We start from the raw sequence: 6,000 nt of genomic DNA on the forward strand, positions 1-6,000 counted from the left end.
TGTAGATGCTTGTATTTTCAATGTCAACCTTTTCCGTTATTGTTTAGTATTTTTTTCACTTTGCTTTAGTCTCTCCTTATCGAACTAGATCTATGCAGACATCTCACTCTATTACAGCTGACTTAAATTCATTGAGGAAATAGTTGTTTTCAATGACTAGTGACCACCAGTTCTGCTTTTCTTTTTCTTACTTGGGTTTCCGCAAGTCAGTCAGAATAGAAAGAGAGTTGCTCACTAGTAGAGATGTTAGACCTCCTCTGTATTTCTGCCTGTCTTTTTACACATTATGTCTTTCAACTGTGTCCCACAATTCAGGGAGTACAAAAACATCATGAACTCAAACATTGAAATTGTCTTTTAGAGGTACAATGACTTAGCTAGAGTATCCCTGACAACAAGGCAACAAACAGGAAATCTGTATTTTGCTCAGTAACTTTGCACAGTTAATACAGTAACAAGGCATTTTAAAATTTTACCATTTTCTAAAGTTGTAACACTGGAAGGTTATGCCAAAGTGCATGTTGAGTTTCATGCAGTCAGTAAGTAGTGTGAAATTAATGTGTTTTATAGTTATTACTAACCTACTAAATCACACTCCTTGTGGTTGTGGCTGTCCTGCAGAAGACAGAGGTTCCATGCAGGCAGGTCAATGGAGAAGAGTCAGTTTTTTCGTGTGTGTGTGTGTGTACTTTTCAATACTTCCCTGTATGAATCTGTTTGTTTCTATCTACATTGGTCAGCCACAACATTAATATCATGTGCCTGATATTGTGTAGGTCCCCTTCGTGCTGCCAAAAAAAGCTCTCTTGGACTCCACAAGAACTCTGAAGGTGTCCTGTGATATCTGGCACCAAGACGTTAACAGCAAATACTTTAAGTCCTGTAAGTTATGAGGTGGGGCCTCCAAAGCTCAAACTTGTTTTTCTAACACATCCCACAGATGTTAGATTAAACTGAGATCTGAGGAATTTTGAGGCCAAGTCAATACTTGAACTCTTTGTCATGTTCATTAAACCATTCCTAAACAATTGTATTGTGGCAGGGATACTGAAAGAGGCCACTGCCATTAGGGAATACTGGTGTCATGATGTGATGTATATGGTCTGCAATAATCTTTAGGTAGGTGGCACATTTTAAAGTAACATCAACATATATGCCGGGACCCAAGGCTTCACAGTAGAACACTGCACATAGCATCACACTGTCTCCACTGGCTTGCCTTCTTCCAAATGTTCATTCTGCTACCATCTCTTACCCAGGTAAATGATGCACACACACCTGGCCGTCTACATAGTGTAAAAGAAAACGGGATTCGTCAGACCAGGCCACCTTTTTCAATGGCTCCATGGTCCTGTTCTAATGCTCACATGGTCATTGTAGGAGGTTTGGGGTGTTGGACAGGGGTAAGCATGGGCACTCTAACACAATGCACAGCATTACGTTTTTTAGCAATTTGTTACAGCACTAGTTCTTCTGTGGGACCAGACCAGATGGGTTAGCTTTTGCTCACCACGTGCATCAATGAGTCTTGGGAACCCCTGACTCTGTTGCTGGTTCACCTGTTGTCTTTCCTCGGACCACTTTTGGTAGGACTAACTGTTGCATATTGGGAACACCCCACAACACCTGCCATTTTGGAGATGCTCTGAACCAATCGTCTAGCCATCACAATTTGGCCCTTGTCAAAGTCAGTCAGATCTTGAAGTATGCACATTTTCCCTGCTTCCAACGCATCAATTTCAAGAACTGATTGTTCACTTGCTGTATAATATATCCCACCTCTTGACAGGTGCCATTGCAATAAAATATCAGTGTTATTCACTTTATCTTTCAGTGGTTTAATGCTGGTGTATGTTTGTTTATACATTGTGTTCTTGATAGAATGAAGAAAAAAAAACCCTCTTTGATGTAAATGTATATAGAGCCAGAGAAATTTCATTGTTGCCATGTTTTCTTCATTGGTATACTCAATCCCATTTTAAAACATCTTTTAACCAACAGTCCACTAAAGCAGTCAATTTCAGACAGTCATTCATTTAAATCAAAAAGTAGAAGTATTACTAAGCCGCAGTATTGCAAAGTTTGATGGAAAAACTGAACTATGCTCCCCTCTAGTGGCTGTTATATGACTATATATCTTAATAAACAATGATTTTAGCAGTCTATCTTTAATAAAGAAAGGGCCCATGTAAAAGTGTGACCCTTTAGCAAGCACTAACTAGGAAACATTTTTCTTTTTTTTGCTGTACAGCGGTTTTCTTTTCAAAAGCTGCAGTTAGGCATATGGAAATCAACAAAGAGATAAAAACAATACCCTTATGTGGCTTTGAAGTTGAGCTTTAAACTTAAAAGATGCAAGGTGAAGTGAACACGGTGCACATTTCACAGAAACTGAAAAAAGTTAGAAAAAAATAAGCATTCAATAATTTGGCAGGATGTTATACTTTTCCAGTCTGGTGGGGATTACTTGAATTACTCATTTCACTGATCTCATAAAGGGTAGCTAATCAGACACACTTTTTTACTTCATAAACAATGAAGTTTTTAGACACACAGGACATAATTATGGTGCTAGCCTTAAGGGTTTCTGTTAGTTCCAGCTGAGCACATCTAACTTGTGCATAGCCATTTGGAATTGGTCATACACAGCTTTTGTGCTCATTGGATACAAACAGAAATCAACTACTAAAATGTATACAATTGTCTCTAAAAGGGAGAAGGGGTGATGTGGCTGCAGACACCCAATGTTTTTTTGAGTTAACAGATTAAGGCTTAATATGGAGTGGTATTACTTCAGAGTAGGAACTAATACCTGGTTTAGACACTGGTTGCAATGAAGACCAGTAGCTTCTCTTTCAAGCAGAACATGAGAGTTCTCCAAATGACTATTTAACAGTCTGATGATTGATATCATGCGTGGCGCAAAGAAACTAGTAATGAACATCTCTCAAACTCAACGACAGGTCTATGGCCATCCTTCTTGCCTGATTTATTCCCAGGAAATAACGGACCCAAAAAAATCAAATCTTAACATGTGTGACTAAGCTTTCTTTTAAGGCTTTTTAATAGTGTTATCTTTTATAGAGGTTTAACAAATATTTAACCTTTTCAAAATGAGACCTGTAAAATTGTTTTGTTCTTTACTTAGCTAGTAGACATAGGATGCATTACAGTGTAGGTTGAATGAGGGTTAGATGGTAGGCTCTGCGGTTTAATAAATCCAGTGTTCTGGTTACAAATCTTAAGTTCTACTACTGTCTGTGTGGACTCTGCCTGGGTTGTTCTCCAACTGAAAGTCCATCCAAATCCTAAAGACATGTGTGCTATGTTAATTGGTGACTTTGAGTGTTACATGTATTGACCTTTCTCCAAAGCTGGTTTCTGCCTTTAAACTGGAACTGTAAAGATAGGCATTGCCTTTCCATGACCCTAAATCTGCTTAGGCGGGTTTAAAGAATATCATACCATTTGATCGTCTGGAAGAATATGTAGATCAATAAGTAATAGAGATTGGTATCAAGGGTTGAGATTTTTCTCTCCAACACATAAACCAGTCGGCTATACTTCCCTCCTTTACAGCAGCAATTTTAAAAAACATAAACTGAAAAAGGATAAACTGCATGAATTTAAGGATGTCTTTTTTTCCACCAAAGTGTTTCTCCCTTCGAAAACAAGCATCAAACTGACCAGGCCAAAGTAACTGCAGGTTTTCTTTCTGGGTTCTTTCTTCACAGAACCAAATTCTTTTGCTTTAAAGCTACTTACTATGTAAGATGCATACACCTTAATTGTTCCCAGCAGCCAAACAATAATGAGATAAAATGTGTGCCAACAAATGACCGAGCAATCTTATCCCATTTGCACTTGTATGTCCATCATACAATACTTTCAATAATAAAATAATTGAAAAACAAAAAAATTAAGATCTGAGAAACACGTTGATGGTGACCTTAGAAAAAAGAAAACCAAGAGTTTTTGAAATGTCTGAAATCGCATTAACAATCCAAAAAATGGAACAACAGGATTCACTAACAGCAACTAATTTCTTCAAATTAATAAAACTGGTGGCAGCAAAAAACAAAACAAAAAAAGATGATCCACTAGGAACAAAGTTTGAGAACCCCAAGTTGGCACAGCATCTGATGGCTCTCTTTGTATCTCATTATTGTTTGGCTATTGATGAAGGAAAAACTAAAAGATGGTGTATCTTCAAATGAGAGTTAATTAAAATAAAGACAGACGTAAGATGCCCCAAGAGCAAGAGCAGCAGTAACCAGTTACCAATTTAAAAAGAACCTCGATCAAAAACTAAAGTTACTGTGGCCCTTCTAGATCTGAGTTAAAACACTCCTGTGCCCTTGTATCTTTTTCAATTGCTAAGCGCTTTGAGTACTGAGAAAAGCGCTATATAAATGCAAAGAATTATTATTATATTTTCAACGCACAAACGTCATTTCCATTTTACTTGGCAAAATGCCAAATGTTTCTAGTGTAAAACATTCCAAGTTATTTTTTTTTCCTGTTTTACTTTTATATTTTCACAAGCCACCTTACCTAATGATTTTGTGTAGTTAGCTGCAACTATTGAGGGTCTTCGTTTTAAATCAGTGAATAATTTCATCATTCAACCGAAGAAACCTCATCTAATTAACGTCCGGCCGGTAGCAGAAGCCAATAACATGAGCAGATCAGCTTCATGAGTAAGGTTGTCTCCTGTTACTCTACTCAGCAGGTTTTACTTCAAGTTCATGGCCGGGTTACAATATTTTTGAAGTCTACATGGCGTTTCTGGGCAAGGCTTAATGAGAATATACAATTCTAATATAAAGGGAGATAGATATTTGAGATATAAAAACAGTATAATGTACAACTAGGAATAGTAGACAAATTTAGACTATTGTTTTTTAAACAGCTCATTGGAGAAGTAATACCTTTACAGTGCTTTCAGTTCCTCCTCACTTCGAAAAGCCGCTCAAAATTTCGTTCGCTCATGTAGTTGTACTCGTAAAGGCATGCGCATTCACAGGTTTTGGCTTCAACAGGCTTATGCGCATGCACTCAAATAAGCACATGCGCACATGTTGCGAGTGAATTTCAGTTTGGCATTGTTCAGTCGTACGGAAGTTTTGATTGTACGACTCTCTGTTAAGTGTTACAGGCTTACAGATGCTACGACTCCGAACATGCATTAAATGGATATGAAACTTGACGGTTGGACTATATAGATATTCTGTAGATAAACGTGGTGCGTCGTCTGAAATATCCGGAGAGTCTGTAGTTTTATTTTAGTACACCCGATGTTATTGCATATCAGTTTCCAGTATTGTAAAAAAAATAAAAATAGTCTGAATTTAAAGGAATTGGTTAGACAACTGACGTACATATTGCTAATGCGGTGGACTGTATGGTGGTGTTGGGCGAGTGACACCTGTTAGCAGAAGGGAGAGGTAACGGGATTAGATAGATAGATAGATAGATACTTTATTAATCCCAATGGGAAATTCACAATTGCAGACAGTTTTGCGGTCATTTATCAACACAGAATTTTAAACCACTGTAATACGGCTGTAAAGTTTATTATCATCTATAATTATTGTAGACTTGTGCGCGGATATGCCTAGCGATAAACTTGCGACATACGCATTGGTTTCTGCCTTGCGCTTAATGTTGCTGAGACAGAATTTGTCATGCTGAAATGATCAAGAGAATGGATAGATTAATAAGGTTACTCAATAATTTAAAATATAATTAGTGGTTTACTCCCATGCCTCCAGTGATTCTGGAGGCTAATTACCATGTGGTGTGCAGTGTGACAGGCCTCCGTGAAAAGCCCTTTTTACAGTCAAACTTAATTGATGCTTAAACTGATTAATCAGATGGGGAAGGGGTTATAGGGATTTTTTTTACCTGTATGTCATAAAATCAGTTGATCAAATGTCCATCCATTTTCTTAATTATTTTCCAGATCAGGGTCACTGTAATCAGAGACTTATGTAAAAG

General features: G+C 37.5%; 1 long non-coding RNA gene across 1 annotated transcript in view; it reads right to left on the reverse strand.

Annotated features, from left to right (window-relative positions):
* The window catches only part of LOC114646279 (uncharacterized), a 30,963-nt gene extending 25,957 nt beyond the window's left edge, over positions 1–5,006 (reverse strand). The window contains exon 1 of the long non-coding RNA XR_003715304.2: positions 4,932–5,006. This is a non-coding gene — a long non-coding RNA (uncharacterized LOC114646279). The remainder of the gene's footprint in view (positions 1–4,931) is intronic.
* Positions 5,007–6,000: the final 994 nt, after the last annotated feature.

This window comes from Erpetoichthys calabaricus, chromosome 2 (genome assembly GCF_900747795.2).
Source record: "Erpetoichthys calabaricus chromosome 2, fErpCal1.3, whole genome shotgun sequence".
Lineage (NCBI taxonomy): Eukaryota > Metazoa > Chordata > Cladistia > Polypteriformes > Polypteridae > Erpetoichthys > Erpetoichthys calabaricus.